The sequence below is a fragment of the Acomys russatus genome, chromosome 4 (genome assembly GCF_903995435.1).
Source record: "Acomys russatus chromosome 4, mAcoRus1.1, whole genome shotgun sequence".
Classification (NCBI taxonomy): domain Eukaryota; kingdom Metazoa; phylum Chordata; class Mammalia; order Rodentia; family Muridae; genus Acomys; species Acomys russatus.
The window spans coordinates 84,864,024-84,881,129 of record NC_067140.1 but is presented as its reverse complement, the minus strand read 5'-3'; the positions used below and the strand labels follow the sequence as shown (position 1 = coordinate 84,881,129).

At 46.8% G+C, this 17,106-nt stretch overlaps 1 protein-coding gene across 2 annotated transcripts in view; it reads right to left on the bottom strand.

The window, feature by feature from the left end:
• Window positions 1–14,989, bottom strand: part of Syndig1 (synapse differentiation inducing 1) — a 160,681-nt gene extending 145,692 nt beyond the window's left edge. The window contains exon 1 of one of the 2 annotated variants that reach the window (XM_051144796.1): window positions 14,880–14,989. The gene's annotated coding sequence lies outside the window, so the exon portion shown is untranslated. Of the gene's footprint in view, window positions 1–14,716; window positions 14,818–14,879 lie in introns of those variants that run through there. The other variant, XM_051144797.1, reaches the window with a different exon arrangement.
• Window positions 14,990–17,106: the final 2,117 nt, after the last annotated feature.

Below are 17,106 nucleotides of genomic sequence, written 5' to 3'. Positions count from 1 at the left end.
GAGGCACAAGTCTCTGTTCCCTCCCCTTGAGTCTGCGTAGGTGTGATTCAGATTAGCAAAAGGAGGGTACCAACAGTAATATTTCTGATTCCTGAGACTAAGTAAGAGAAGTTTGTGTAACCTGTCCCTTTGACAGAAAACCTGAGCTGGATTCCTGAACTATCATTTAAGAAGCACACAACTAAAAGGCTGCCACACTGTGCTGTGCGGTAGAATGTTGTAGCCTAGGAGAGAATCAACGTGGAGACCACCAGGTAACAGTTTATGGAAGGGTCCCCAGGTTCCCAGTCCAGTCCAGATGCCCCTAGGCAGTGCTCACAAACAACTCACGCAGGAAGACCCAGCAGACCTTCCAAGGTGTTGATGCACTAAGTTTGGGACCATCCGAATGCATAAATAGAGAAACCCCCTTGGAGGGTGAGTTTGTCTGACTTCACCTGTTTCTCATGTTGCGCCTTAAACCTAAGTCACACCGTCAGTACAAATTAGATTCTAAAGCCACCGCAAAAGTCTACACTTGACATGATCGAGCCTCTCTAATCTCTGACTCTGGCCCCAGACCCTCTGCCTAGAATCCTGGACTCTCTCCTCTGTCCAGCACAATGTTTAGGTCATAGCTGATTATTGTCACAACAACCTGCTTCAGGAGTCCACCTTTCTCATCATGTGTGCATCCACAGCATCACAGAGTAGCCTACACCCTAAGTATGCCTGCATGGGCATGGAGTGTTCGACAGTCTTCTTAGCTATGTCTCTGAGACTAACAGCACCCAGAAATGCAGGCTGAGAAAACTGGTCTAGAAGACAGCTTGAGGCAAGTCTGCCACACAGAAAAGAGAAGGCACACAACCACTCAGAGCAGAGGGGCACGCTCAGACTGCACCTCTCTCAGGAGGGAAGTATGTGCCTTGGTGAAGAGCATAGTGTGTATAGAATCCTGGCATGGAGCAGTGGCAAACAGCATGACTAAAACAGAGACTTCATTCACTTGTTGCAAGTAATTGTATGTTTTTAAAGTCTTGCTTTCAGTTCTTTATGTAGACTATATAATATATACTTAGTTTATCAATGGTTTTTGTACTTATCAATGCTAAGGTATTCAGCTACAAGCTATAGACACAGCCAGGCTTCTTTTTACATACCTTTATTAATGCTTCTTATATTCAATTAGAAATCATTGCATTGGGAGGTACTATATTCCTCAGAACCTGTGAATTACACAATTACACAGTCTGTCCCTTGCACCTTATTCAAATTCCTGATCTACAGATCCATAGGAACTGAGTTTGGGGGACAGTTTGTTAAGCAACAACAAAAACAACAACAAACAAACAAACAAACAAAAAACTAGAAAAGTCTGTTAATGATTTCCTAGTACCTAGGATTATACAGTTTTAAATCTAGTTTTTACTTTTGTTTTGGCAAGATCCAAGTAACATAGAATTTTACCATTTCAACACTTTATATTAATTACTATGGTGTTCTGTCCAGTAAGAATGCGTAATGATGCTGTGAGGCGAGACGCAATCACCTTATACCCAAGTAGCCTATTTCCTCCATATTCTATGCTTCCTCCAGGTCCCCATGCTGCCTTCCCTGGTGCTGCGCTCCAGGAAATATATTTTAGGGTGCTTTGCCTGTCCTGCTTTTTTTCATGCTAGATTGAATGTAACTGCAAACCCTCTAAAGGGCCCAATTTGGCTCTTCTTGAATCTGGTCTGGCTTAGAGCCTGGCTACTGTTCAGAAAAGCAGGACAGAGCTGACATAGTATGAACCGGAGACAGTTGTGTCAGGCTGTCACCCTCCTGTTCACACATCTTCAGCTTTAACACATGGAAACCAACTGCTTCAAAGAAAGCTACTGTGCTGGGAGCAAGCTCAGAGATGAGACCAGTTCTCGGAGAGAGCAAGCCAATACACTCCAGTCCAAGATATCTGGGAAGCCACAGAGGGTAATCAGTGGTCTTCATGGACCTCCTACTCAAATCCTAACTCAATGAGCCATGAGTATGGAGGTGGGCGGGGGGGGGGCTTGTTGCAGCACAGTAGATAATAAGCATAGCTGTCAACTATTTGCCAATAACTAAGATCTTAAAAGTTTCAAATGTAGTTGTCTTCTCTCTCTCTTTTTATTATGGCCAAAAGCACACTATCATGAAACTTTCCCTCTTAATCATTCTATACTTTATAGTGCAATAGCATTTGTGCAGTGTGTGAGCCTGTAACAGATCTCTGACACCTTTTCATTTTGTATTCTGGAACTAAATTACCAATAAACAACAACCTGCTATTTCCTCTGCCACTAGTTCCTTAGCAACCACCATCCTACTTCCAGTTCCATGAGGTTGACCACTGGCATGTGTCAGAACTTCCTTCTTCTTAGAGGCTGGAAAATATCCCATTGTATGTGTACTATGCTTTACTTGTTCACTCATCTGTTTGATAGCTTCCATGTTTTAGCTGTTGTAAATAATGTGGCTATGAACATGGGCATGAAATGTATCAAGACTCTGCTTTTAATTATCTTGGATACACACAATGAAGTCAGACTGCTGGATCACAGGATAATGCTGTTTAATCTTCCTGGATGCTTCCATGTCTTTTTCACAGTGGCCCAGACCTTACAATCTGACATGTATGGATCCACTTTCTCGACATTCTTGTTAAAACTTGTCTGGATGTGAGGTCAGCTAATGTAATTTTACCACTTGATTTTATTGTCTGGAGGGATGATTCTTCACTTAGAGAAATGTTTAGCATTCAAGCCTCATTCCTCCATGAATTTGTGACTCATACACCATTAAACTCAAAAGGCAATGAACACTGACATTCTGGTTAAACAGCTTCTGCCATGGAGAAGATCTCCAATCAACATGGAAAGAGTAGTGATAGCCCATGACTGTGGAGGGGTCCTGCTCTCTTACTCCATGAGGGTATCACCATAGTTTGCACTCTATGGATCTCAAGCTCATTTCCTCAACATGAATTCTCCATATCTCATCTTTGGTGGTTCTGCTAATGCCAGAAGTGAAGATGCTGAACTTGAGAGGAGTATACCACCAGCACAAGGTGATAGCCAAGTTGAGCTTCAAATAAAGTTAGTGAGAATGGAGGTGGGCACATGACATGTATGCACACTCACACTTATGCACATACGTACATGTGCATGACAAGGGTAGGAAGAACCCCATGTTCTGAGATTAGGAGGAGTAGTGGTGAGACTGGAGGGCCTACAGCTACAGTTTCAACAGCTCCGTACCCTGTCTAAGTGGTCTGTCCTATGTGGCTAGAATGGAGATGCCCAGGGAAGGTTGGTAAGAGGACAAAAGGTAGATGTGCACTTTAGCCAGCTTATTCCTGGACAATCCTCATAGCCAGATTGCAGGTAGAAGAAGCTACTGTGACAGGGTGGTTATAGATAGGTCCATATGTTTCCAGTATAAATGAATGGCCAGGAAGGTAGGATGATCAGTTAGGCCCAGAAAAGAGGAGAAACAAAGCCTCTGGGAGTGGGTACTGCATTTCTGAGCACTCATCCCAGAGGAACTAGGATGTGGGAAGTGCTGGAGGATGGACGGCAAGGGAACCTGCAGAGGATGTTTCCACTGAGAAACTTCCCATGCACTGAGCTGGAGGCTGACCCCTGGGCACCATCTTAGGACAGAGAAATCAGCTGTGATCCAGCTCCATCTGTAAGTGATGTCTGACTTCTAATGGCTCCACTTTGGATTTCCCAACTCCATAATGCTGCAAACTGGCAAGTATCCAGCAAAAAATACATTCTGGATTTTGAATTTGTGTCTTGTCCAGTTCTGTGCTTTTGCATTTGTTTTTGTTTGCTTGTTTGTTTGTTTTTGTTTTTTGATTTTTGTTTTTTATTTTTTCTCGCCTTGCTGTCCAGGGCAGAGAGCTGTAGCCACTGAGAATCCTGCAGTGCCAAGGGGAAGCAACTGAGAACACAGTGTGTGTTGCTAACTCACTCAGATGTCTGGCAGGTTGGGTGCTGTGGTGGTTTGAATGAGAGTCCTCCTAGGCTCAAGTATTTGAACACTTGATCCCCATTTGGTGGTGCTGTTTAGTGAGTTCTAGCTGGTGACGTCCTGTTGCCGGAAGTACACCACTGGAGTAGGATTTGAGATTGTATAGTCTATTTCCGGTTCAATTTCTCAGTTGCATGTTTACGATTGAAGATGTAACTGTTGAGCTTCCTGCTTCTGCCATCCCTAGCCCACTACTTGATACCACGCCTCCCTACCATGATGGACTCACACATCTGGAGCCATAAATCCAAAGAAACTTATTATCCTCTAAATTGCTTCTGGCTATGGTGTTTTACCACAGAAACAGGAAAGTAACATACAGATGCATTCAGTGAAGTTTAAACTTACCATATTTCATCATGGGATTTGCCTCTCAGGGAAAACCCCCTCCATAAGCTGAAGAAAATCTCAAGATCACAACCAACAGTGATACCACTAGATAGCTTGGTTAGGAGGTCCTATTATGGTCTGAATATGAAGCAATGCCACAGGCTTATATGTTTCACCTCGGCCCCCAGCTAGGGACCTCCGTTAGGGTGTTATGGAAGCTTCATGGAGTGGTACTTAGATGGAAAAAGTGGGTCACAGCAAAAATGAAACTCTTCTTTATGATGGGATCAGAATAAATGGACCTATGGCCTATGAGCTGAAAACTCCATGACGGTAAACCAAAATAAACCCTCATTTGTTTCTGCCAGTCATTTGGTCACAGTGATCTAAAAGTAACTCCCACAGTCCACTCATCCTGACAGCTCTTCAACATGCAGGAAGGGCAGGAGTGAAGGAGACTCAGAGGGAGAGATATGTGCACCACCAGTGCAATCTCAAGATCTTCTCCTGGACTAAGCCAGACACGATAGAGACAGAGGTGGCTTGATTTGTTGGGCTCATGCCTGATTTCCCCCCTATAAAGACACTAGCTTAAAGACAATGGACAGAGTCCAATTCACTAAAATGTATTTCTGAAATGCATAAGGCTCTGAACGCCAGTTCCAGGAAGACCAGTGTTTCTGGGAAGTATCTGCAGACAGAAAAAAAGAAAGGAAGGAAAAAAGAAAAAGAAACCCCCCTCCCCCCAAAACAAAAACAAAAAGAAAAAAACCATCTTCTGGGAAGACATTAATGCTGAGGGCAGGATAAGAACAAGGGTAGAGACCCTCTTCTCTTTAGGTTGATGTTCTTCTGGGGCCTATGCCATTGGAGGCAAAAATACAACTCCCCTCTGGCTGCTTGAGTATTCTTCTGGCGAGTTCTGCCATCCTGGACTCCCGAGTACCTGAGTCATGCCTAGTCTGTATCTCAGGTGTCACTTGCCAACTTGCTGCAGGCATCGTACCCCAGGGAAGCCAGCTAAACAGACAGAGAAGCAACCTAAGTAGGCTTTGCTCTACTTGGGAATTCCTATATGGTAGAACACTATGAATCTCTTTGCTTTTTGCATAGGATGTGTGGCTATCAGAAGCATTACAGTAGGTTCCAGCAATATTAGGATGCTTGAGCAGCCAAGCATGGCAGGGTGAGGTAGCATGGCCTTTAGAGAGAGGCACAGAAGCTAGCATGCTCTAAAGATGTGCCTCTGCAGCAGTACCCTACTCTGGCAACATAAGGCTGCACAGCAGGTTGGTACCCTCTGGCTCTCTGGGTCATGCCAAGTGGCCAAGTGGAAAACAGTGGCCTCTCCAGAGTGTGCAGAGAGAACCAACTGACTCTCAGGCACATGCCACATCTCCCCTCCCCCTTTTTTCACTCCTCCCTTTCCCTTCTTGGTGCTACCATCTGGCCAGGGAGAGACATCACTAGCAAAAAGGACCTAAGAGTTGAAGCTGCTATTAGTTTTTCTGTACTCATAACGTGATGTAAAGAGGACACACAAGCTTTCTTTGGCCACTCCAGTCAGAAATGCCTGTATTTCCTAAATCCATTAGCTCATCCAAAAGTCAAAAGAAATCACCCAAATGTCTTAAGAGACAGCCATCTGTCTCAGAAGTTGAACAAAAAGGCCAGTATATCCACCCCAGCCTAATACGAACCCTTGGGCCTGGAAGTTTAGAAAATGAGGCCAGGGCCTGGAGTAATGACTCAGTGGTTGAGCACTGGCTGCATAGCCAGAGGTCCTGAGTTTAATTCCCAGCAACTCCATGGTGGCGCACAATCATCTACAATGTGATCTGATGCTTTCTTCTGTCCTGAAGGCATACATGCAAAAAGAGTACTCATATAATAAATAAATATCCTGTTTTTTCTTTTTCTTTTATTTATTTTACATCCTGATTGTAACCTCTTCCCTCATCTCCTCTGAGCCCTACCATCCCTCCCTCATGCCTCCTACCTCCTCCCCTTTAAAAGGAAGAAAAAAAAAAACTATGGAGTCTGGAATATCCTCAACCTTGCAATAGTGACAGTGACTGAGGTCCATCATGAGCCAGCACTCAGCTCCTCATTAGTTCCTGCAGGACTCTGCTCCTAGCAAGACACAGGTTCAAGTGCTAATGTCTCCCAGAGCCCACGGTTCTCCCTAACCTATCCTTATGTCACCTGGATAGCCTAAATAATTGCCAGGACACTGTGTGGCAGAGAAAAAGGCCACTTGCTATGGTATGCACCCTATCAAGGCTCACCAGGCCCCTGCCATGGCACCACTCACCCGTCTATCTTTTCCACACGACACTTATTTCTTTTCCACTTCCTAGACAGTGCTGATCCTCAATTCCCTTCACACACATTCATGAGCATAGCACACAGTTGCCTCAACCCTCACCCAGAAGACAGGCATATATCTCAGATGGAAGACAATGTCTAAAGAGGTGGGACTGACTTCTCTCTGGGGACAATAGGGAATCCTAGCAATAGTGGTCCTTGGTTTGAAGTGTCTGTCAGTGCTGAAGGTATCCTTTCGTTGTGCACAGGCAACTGAGAAGGTTAAGGCTATGGGGTCTAGGGCTGGATGCAGAACATTCCAGCAGGATAGTGCTGTGGGAAGGCCCGTGGGGTAAATAGAAGACTCAAGATTGTGCATTTGAGTATATAAGGCAACAGAGGGCCCCTGATATGTAAGAAAAGGTATATACTACCAGCTAAGGAATAAGCTAATTACCCTTAACCTGCTACTCACTCCTGGGTCCTGATGTTGGAGGGATGCACATACCAGACACTGAAATACTATAAGCCTACCTGCCAGGCAGTTTGTCTGTTCAAACCTGGGAGAGATGAGCCTTAAATTGTTTGCAGCTTATAATTCTTAGGCAAGCCTCTGTAGGTCACTGCAATAGCTGGAGAACATGCCAAGAAAAGGCAGGCAGGGGTGTCCTGGGCCAACTTACAGCTTATATCAAATACCCCAGGTAGCACTATAGATGTTTCTGGTTCCTCTGGGCCTCAGTATCCTAACTGCAGTATCCTAACTGGTGGCTGGAGACCATGCAGAATTCTGTTGGGGATGGGGCTAGGGCAAAGGGTCAGTGGATTGCAGAGGATCCTTCTAATGGGGGAACAAACATAGTCAAGAAATAAGTTGGGAAGCAAGTATCAAAGTGGGAGCTTTCCTAGGAGTTTTGAAGCCACAGAAAATCTGGACACTTGAAAACACACCTATTTTAACAAAGAAGAGAGTGTTTGAGGCTGGGTCATGGCCAAGCACAAACGGAAAGAGGTCATGGTACTCTAGTCATGTTTGCACCAACATTTCCTATGCCCCTGGCCATGTAGGTAGGTGATGCACATCAAATGGGGCAGTTGTTGAAATGTGGGGTAAAGATAGGCTCAGTGACCCAGGACCCTAAAGTATGCAGTTCTCAGAAAGGTGCATGGAAAATCAGCAAGAAGAAAGGGAGCTGCAGCATTCTACGTGTTCTGAGTCAACAAATACATTTCCTCCCTATGGATCTGGAATAAACTGCAGTACCGTTAAACACATCAGGGGCTCTTTTTTCAGGGCCAAGACACCAGTCAGTAGGGGCAGTCAGATCAGCAATGGCACCAGTGGGCATTATACAACAGGTCCTGGACAAGGGGCTCAAAGAAGGTGGCTGGGGCCCAGGATGCTGTGGTTCTGAGGCCCTTGGCGGCAGCTGTACTGCAGGCCACATAGCCCTTGCTGTCAGAGAAGGTGCTTCTGCGTACTCACATTCCCACATTTCCACATACATAAACATGTACACACACAGAGGCAGGGTCAGGATGCAAGTGAAAGGGAGAGAGTGAACTCAGAAAGAATAAACCCGATTATTTCCCTGTACTTGAAATAAGCTTTAAACAAAACTCTATCTCTGTCAGGGAATTTAGGGAGCTAAATTATATCAAAGCACTGCAATAACTGAACTGACTCCCCAAGGGTTGAGTAGGGGGTAGTCTGAACATTAATCAGCCATTTCCTGGTTCTGTGTAGGGGAGAAGGAAGAAATGGGGTGGGGGTAGATGCAAGGCTGGATCAGAGCCAGACAAATCAAAGCTGGGGTCCAGGTGGAACATGGCCTACAGAGCCTCACTATAGTGACTTTGCATTCAGGGAGCTTTTCTGGGTTATGCAGAGCAGGTACACAGTTCTGAAGTCTGTCTAGGAATGTCTGAGCTGTAAGCTCCAGCCAGACTCTGCTGGATTCATCTCAGACAGGACACTGTTCTTCCACTATGTCTCACTTCTTCTCACCACCCTAACCCTCCACCAGTATCCCATGGTACGTACAACTAGTATAAACAGGGTCTGCTATGAAAAGCACAAATGGGAGACAGGCTGAAACCCAGATTTTTGGAAGTGATGGTGGGTGTAGAAATGCCTGCATCTTACTAGATGCATTTTTAGACTCTGCAAGTCATTAAGTGTGGGGTTGGTGCCAGTCTCTCATAGGATGAGCTGGGTATCCTAGAAATCTACTAAAGCTTAGTTATAAGCTCCCCTCTCTACATGGATATGCACTTGTCCCTATTATGTCCCAGAATGGATCTTAGGACATAAACCCATGTATTTCAAACCTCTTCCAGCTGAGAGTCACTACCACCAGATGAGGATCAAGCTCATAGGAATATGTCTAAATGCACATTATACCCACCATGGGAGAATAGGTTTATATAACATCCACTGCTTTAATTTCCTAAGGGAGAGGCTGGATCCCAAATGTGTTGGAGGTGAGAACACTGCATCCTGCTTTCTGAAGTGTGTTTAAAGTTGAGGCAGTGAAATGTAACCTTAGTGGGTCTAAGTGTCTGAAACGTGTTTGTATTTTAGATATAAATACTTTTGGACCAAGAAAGAAGGATGGATGGAAAGGAAGGAAGGAAGGAAGGAAGGAAGGAAGGAATAGAGACATGTCTGAATGGCATCCCAAGTAGATCAAATGATAGATTCAAACTCATCATAATTGTTCAAAATATGAATTTCAACAGCAATCCCATTCTAAGAGATGGATCTTAGGCTCTATCTGAGTTTTCTTACTCTGAGTCACATCCCTAAAGTGCTTCATAATATAATTGAAACCCAGCTAGGAACTAAAAGCCAACAAAAGTATTCACATTAAACACACTTGAACTCCAGCAGCAAAATGCTTGTCTCTGTAGTCATACTAACTGTACTCTGTTACATTGTTTTCATGTGAAGTTCCAAAGTTGTCTCTGTGCTTGTTTTGTGGTACGGGGGAGTGAGCCTAGGCCTTGTGCACACTAGACAGGCATTCTACCACTGAGCTATATCCTCAGTTCATTTTAAATTTTTTTTCATTTGAGGTGGGTTCTTGATAAGTTGTTACCCAGGCTGGTCATAAACATTTTATGTAGCCTAGGTGGACCTTGAACTTCCAAGCTGCCTTCCTCAGCCTCCTGCATAAGTGGTATTATAAGAGTGTACAGAACAGGCTTTTACTTTTGTCTCCCATGTGTGGGATATTTTCTATTTGTGGTTAATTGGTTCTAACTATTCCAATCCAATGCTCATTTACTTGTTTTTTCTTCAGTGCCCTATTTTACTTTATTTTTTAGTAATTTCATAGATCCTTTGTCAACTGGAGGTTTGAAGTGTTTTAGACTTTGTGACATACACAACATAAATCACCATATGTCCTACGTGGTGTCTGGCTTCTGTTAGTAATCTGCCTTTGATGTTTTATTTTATAATGTATTAGGAGTCTACTTTTAGTTACATGGCTCTTTATTCAAATACCATTGCTCCAGAGGCTCTCCTCTGTGTTCCCTAAGAATAGCTAGCAGACAGGACTGTTGATGTGTCACACATATTCCTGCAGGAGAGTTGGTCTGCCCTCATGAGATGTGTACACTGTTCTCCTGAGGCTCAGGCCAAGCAGCGGTTTTAAGATGCTGATACAGGAAGGGCAGGCCCATTCTGTTTGTTTACCTAGCCAGTGACTACAAGAAGCACTCCCAAAGAAACATTAGTTAAGACTTGTGGTGGGGGCTGGAGAGATGGCTCAGAGGTTGAGAGCACTGGCTGTTCTTCCAGGGGTCCTGAGTTCAATTCCCAGCAACCACATCATGGCTCACAATCATTTCGAATGAGATCTGGTGCCCTCTTCTGGCCTGCATGTGTAACGCTGTGAACATGTGGTTGAAAAGCAACAGAATCTCAGAAAAAGTTAAGAGATTTTTCTAGCTCAAAGCTCCATAGCAAAGCCCAGAGTTTGAAACATTGACCTTTTCACAGGTGCTCCTGAAAGTTCTGTGGGGAGAGGTGACAACCAGGAGAGAGAAGACCCAGTCTTCCCTTTGTCCACAGCACACAATCTGGCTAGAAGAAACCATGGCCAGGGAACTGGGCTACAGAGTGATGCTCAATTGCTGAAGACTTTCTTTAAAACAGATTTGCAAACTCACAGCAATAATTTGAAACATGCAAGAGTCTTGCACAGAGAATGTCAAACGATCACATCTAAAACCACCTGCTGATCTCCATCGTTGCAGCTCTGGGAGCATGGATAAGGGACTAGTCAGCCTGTGTTTGATGTTTTGAACATTCTCAACTTTTTGACATTGTGCCTCAATGTCCCCAGTTTTATACTTTAGATAAGATGGTAAGATAATAAGGTGCCAGGCATCAGATTATGTGAGTTTATTAAATGAGCATAGGGGAGGGAGGAACGGGGGAAGGGGTACCCCAGAGAGACAGAGACAGAGGAAGAGAGAAAGAGGTATAGGGAAAAGGGAGTAAGGGGGTAAGAGAGAGAGGGGCGAGGCAGATCTGTCCTTTTATGTACAGGGCAAGGCCACGCCCCCATGGCAGGTAGGCAATGACATCACAGGTAGGCAGACTGAAGCAGGATTCTAACACCCAGTGCAGTGAAACTAGGTCACAAGCTGGGCCCCTCAAAACATCTCACATGAGCACATGTTTCTGCAAAACAGCCCCTGGTAACATTCCAACATAATCTGATTTGCTCCTACCAGCTGATGCTGACAAGTAGCCATCCTATCCTTTCATCTCATGCTGTTTCTAAAAAGGTGGTACCTGTTCTAAGCACGGGTAGCAACACTCTGCCGGTTTATGCCATCCCTGGGGATCTGCATTCTCCACAGGCAGGGGAACATGAGAGGGGCAAATTAAGGTGCAGTGGCCTGTACTGGCATAAAACAAAAATACCAAAGTTTTATCTGGGAGGACAAGATAAAAGTGCTCCCATAACCCCCCACAAAAAAAGTGCACACATACATGACAGTTGTTCAGTTAACAGAATGTTAACTAAGAATCCCTTTGTATAGTGCTCTTCACAAAGGTATTTCAAAGTCTACCAAACTCCAGAAACACCACTGACATTTTTTGGAATCGTTTTTATGTCACAGAAACTTCAGAGGTGTACTGAGGGACTCTGCTAACTCTCCTAGCCTTCTCTGGTGTGCACTGCACCTCTCCTTAGTACTAAAACCACACTGGGAACCAAAGCGCAGCAGGCATGACACCTCCTCTGAGGGACCAGTAAGTGTGACAGCAATGACCACCCAAGGATTCCTTATGTACCCCTGGAACATTCAGCACTCAGAGAGCCTTGCAACTGCAACAACAGAGATGGTGCCTCTGGGAGAAACCTTACATAAGCAAATGCTTCCTGGCAAAGAAGACTCACTTGGGGAGGCTAATATGAAGGACAAATTAAGTCCATTGCAGCCCTTCCATGTCACTACTAAATGTGGAAAAAATTAATTGTTTATAACTTACAAACTAAGTTTTAAAGTGTTTACCATTTTTTAAAAATTATTTTGTTGTTCCTGCAGCCAACAAAAATCTTCTTCATACCCACCCCCCGCCCCAGGTTTAAAAGCTGTTTTTCCTCATTAATTTAATTCATCTTTTCTCTTGTAATGCCCTTCTATTTTCCTCCAGAAAAGTGGCAAGCTGTCTTTTTGTTTGTTTGTTTTTGCTGTTGTTGATTTGCTCTAAGACATAAATGGGCAGAGGAATGTGTTCCCTTGTATTTGAACATCACCTGTGTTCTACTGGGATTACTAGGAATAGTCATATTTCGGAAGTAGAATGTAGCTCAGTGGTATAGCCGTGTGTAACATTTGTAGTGAGGCCTTGGGATCAAATGCAGCCAAAAACAAAGCATACAACAGTTATTTGTGACAACCAGCCCAACTTGGAATGAATTACTATTGTCCTCAGAGACAGGGCCATATACAGACAGGTAAAGTCAGCTAGGAATGCATTTTTCTTTTGAAAGTTATAACAAATATGAAACACATATGAAAACCCCATATGCAAACATATTACTTTGCTAGCTCATTTTAAAAATAAAATTTAAAAGGAATGTAATTTATTATTTTTAATTAATAATTGTGGTTTACTGGATACTGTATATGCATTTATAATTGTAAGGACACAAAGTGATGCTGTGATCTATCTGTATGATATGGAATAACTTAATGAGGCTAATTAGCATACTCCTCCCCTCTAACATTCCTTTTGGGGAATGGGTTTTGAAGTGTTTCTTCAAGCAAGGCCTCCGGAACTCTGAGAAACAAGGAGAGGAAGCCAGAGGCATTTCTCTACCTTTCTATACCACTGAAAATTTCTGTAACAGAAAAGTCTGAACCGCTTTCCCACTTACTGGAAAGGGCTAGCTAATTTAGGACCTATCCTCTCTGCTGGGGAAGACAATGGGGGCAGGGCAAGAAGAGCACCTGAGCAGTGACAGAGGCAAGTTTGCCCTAGCAAAGGCCCCCAGTGTGTTTGTAGGCTCGAGGAAAGGAAGCAAAAAGGAAAAGTGCTTCCTCACACATCCACAGGCCCCGCACCTGTGGTCTAAAACTTTAAAAGGACGGCCAAAGGCATATGCAACTCCTCTGAGAATATTCCGCTCAGTTTCTTGCTCCCCTCCTCCAAACTGACACCAGACTGCAGATGTTTCCTTGGGGACCCCCTTTTTCCTCTTTGAAGCCACTCCATGCACGCACCCCCTGCTGCTCCAGCAGTGACACCTTGACAAGGAAAAGTTGGTTGGCTCTGAGGTATGTTAGGAGGCTGTCACCCCCTTCCGAGCTGCAGGTCTGTCTGCGTAGCTCGCAGCCTCTGGGCTAGGGCTCTGACCAAACTCTATGGTCTGCAGAAGAGGATCCGATCCCACAGGCTCATGTCCCACTGCTTGATTCTTTTTCTGTTTAGAAAAAGGAGCCCCTCGGTATTGGTCCGCCCGCCCCCATCCCCCTAACAGCTAAGCTGGGACCACCGTATGCTGCACCAAAAACCTGGTGCGACTATGGAAGGTGCAGGCAACCCAGTTCTTGCCCGCAGCGCAGAGGCGCCACCACCTCATCTAACACCGCAGGAGTGCGGTGCGCACCTTAAGTCTGAGGTACCGCGTGCTTGAGCTTCTGCTACCAGAAGACCCCACAGATGAAGAGTACCAGAAGACCCTTCTTGTTGTCCTTTAGTAAAGCCATGTGGTCCCTCGGCTACGTCCCCAAAGCTCAACTGAGGTTCCCACACTACACCGCGAGAGTCCAACAGAACAGGCAAATGCCCAAAGCCCTTTCTTAAGTGTCCAACTTCATGGATGACCCACTCTTCCTCCAGTGTTCACAGGGAGAGCGCGAATAAAGTGTGGAACAAAATTAGAATCTGAACCCCGTTAGCTCATCTGCTTGCTCCCATCTTGGCGCCAGGACTGGCGGCTCCGGGGCTGCAGCCTGTCGCGCTGCCAGGGGCTGGACAGACAGCTCATGAAACCAGGTCTAGTTCTGGCTGGAGGTGAAGGGCTCTAGAAGTCCAGTCCTCCGCCCAGGAAGCCCATAGTGCCCCCCACTTCATCCAGGTGGACTCTAGGGTCCAACAGTTCCTGAACTCTATACTCCCATTCCTTCTGCCCTTTCCTTCTCTCTGCCCCATGTGGACTCACTTAGTGCCAGCTCCAAGGGTGCCTTGCTCACTAGTCCCTGTTGGACTCCGCTGGGTCGCTACAGGGATTGGTCGGAGTCACCACAGGCTGGTGTTCCAGTACCCTGGTCTGGACCCCGGCAGCCTGGCTCCGCCGCACTCAGGACAGACTCACTAGCTCTAACCGACGTCGCACAGCAGCCACTTCACGCCGCCTGGGCACCCAAGGTGGCGAGGCGCCAAGTTGCAGCTCGGGCCGATAGTGCCAGTTCCTGTCCTCTGCATCTTCCCCACCAGGCGCCATCTCCCCTCTCACGGGGCAACGCTGTCTCCCTGGTTCGGCCACTGCGACCCTCCAGGACTTACCGCGGCCGGCACTCCGCCACCGCCGCCTAGTCTGTGCGCTGCGAGGCGGAGCAGGACACCCGCCTGCGCCAGGGCATCCTTCCCGGCCCGCCGCCCGCTCGCCGCCCCCGCCCACTCCCGCGGTCCCAGGTCCTCCCCAGTCGCTCTGGCGCTCAGGACTTACCTCCTGGACAAGGTGACCCGGATGGTGCGGCCAGTCTGCCGCCCGCGCGTCTCGGGAGCGGACGAGCGTGCGGGGCGCGGGGCGGTGCGGAGCCCGCCTCTGCCCCTGGGCTTGTGGCTCTCTGCCTCTGCCCTCCCCTGCGCGCCGCTTCCCCCGCCGCTCCCCTCACTGGATAGCTGCCAGAGCCCGGGGCTGCCCCGCGCTCACGGTTCCCGAGCGGCGGACGCCCGGCAGCGGCACCGCCCTAGCCAAGCCTGGTCCTCTTGGCCCCAGGGAGCACAAAGGCGCAGACTGAACCAGGGGTGACCCCGGGTGCGCCGCCCACTCTACTGGTTTCTCCGAGCCCGGCGACTTGTGTGCTGGAGGAGGCGGCCGCGCGCCCTGGGCGGAAGGTGGTTGTGAGGAAGAGGAGGGGGAGAGGGAACAGCGGCGGGCGAAGGTGGCCACCAACTTTGCCCTAGGCCAGCTGTGCCCTAGCCAGTGGTAGCGGCTGGCGGGTGGCCGGGCTGGCGTCTGGAAACGTTAGGGCGACAGAGGTGGGGGGAGGGGGGCTGCCACTGGGGACTAGGAGGACAGGAATTAGCTGCCGAATGTGGAAACGATGGCTTCCCTCGGTCCTAAAAGGCCTCCCCAGGCTCCAGGTCGACTTGAGGTTCACACTGTAGGTCCAGAGAAAGCCCAAGTCCTGACCAGTAGAAAGAGGACCAAAGATCGAGGTGGGTCGAAACCAGTACTCTGAGACTTAGCCTGAAGCCTGGCCCCACACCGGTGTAGGTGCACTGCGGGTGGCCCCACAGTATTTGCCACTGGAAGGAAACTGGGGCGGGGCAGAATGGAGTCTTGGGGCAGGTCGAAGGGAGCCCTAGGAGAGCCGCCTAGGAAGACAAACTACATTTCAGACGTTGGGGGAACCAAGCGTGAGTGGGTGTGTTTTCGTTATAGATTTCACAGAGAAGGAACTAGAAGATTTGCCAAAAAAGGATCAAAAGTTGTCTTGTCTGTGCGACCCCGTTTCAACAGGGAAGATTTTCTATTGCTTTAGCTCTGCCAAACCTAGATTTTTGTCCTGGGGGAGTCGACACCACTAATCCACTAGTGGTTCCTCGGTTCTATAGCTGTCTTAGCCTTCCCCTTCAAAGGCAAGTTTTTACCCCAGAGACTGTGGCATCTAATGAAATAGGGTTTCCACCCCCAGAGTTGGAGGTAATTGGAGGTGGTATAGGTCTTCCCTAAGAACCCTCTGCAGCACTTAGCTTCCATGGACCCTTAGCAGAACATAGAGAATAATCAAATTAAAGTGACACAGGAAGGAGGCTGAGCTGATTAATGGAGTCAGGTGTGTTCACAAGCTCCTTGCTTGGGCCCATGTGAAGGTCTTCATGACAACTAAATATCACACCTAGTCCCAACTCCGCAGCAGTTAGGCACCTGGCTTTCTTTCTTTTTTAAAAAATATATTTTATTAATTTATTCATATTACATCTCAATTGTTATCCCATCCCGTGTATCCTCCCATTCCTCCCTCTCTCCCATTTTCCTCTTACTCCCCTCCGCTATGATTGTGACTGAGGGGGACTTCCTCCCCCTTTATATGCTCATAGGGTATCAAGTCTCTTGGCACCTGGCTTTCTATAGCTTGTTTCTCTGAGCTTCAGGCAGGGCTGATACCTGGGACAAGCTTAAAAGGACACTTAGTGTCCCCCATTTAGCAGCTCTTAAATTGAGGGAAAATGTCAGCCTTACATCTCTGAATGAAGATATGGCCTCTGATTCCTGCAAAAACCATTCTCTACTCTCCTCTGAACTGTTAGGCTGAGCATATATTTACTGTTAGACACCTGTGGGATGCAGACTCAACACTGCTGTTTGTCAGTTGAAGAAACAGAGACTGGAAAGGCAGGGAGACCCTTGGCTTCCAGACTTCAGGTGTCACCTCTATGTCTAAGGCAGTGCTTTCTTGGTAGCCAGCCTTTAGGTTGCTTTTAGAGGTACATTTGCCTTTGCCAGGGCTTCTGCCTGGTTTACAACGCTAGAATTTTGAAGTGGGATTTCCTTGATATAGAAGGCAGGTAACTTGTAGAATGTGGGGTTAAGCCTGACCACAGGTTCCCAACTGGCTCTGTATTCCCTCCAAACAGAACAGTGGCCTCCAGGGTTGAGTCCCTGGGACCCTTCTCCATGTGTGAAAGTTTCCCAGTGGATGATTTAGTGGGCCTTTCCAGGGCAT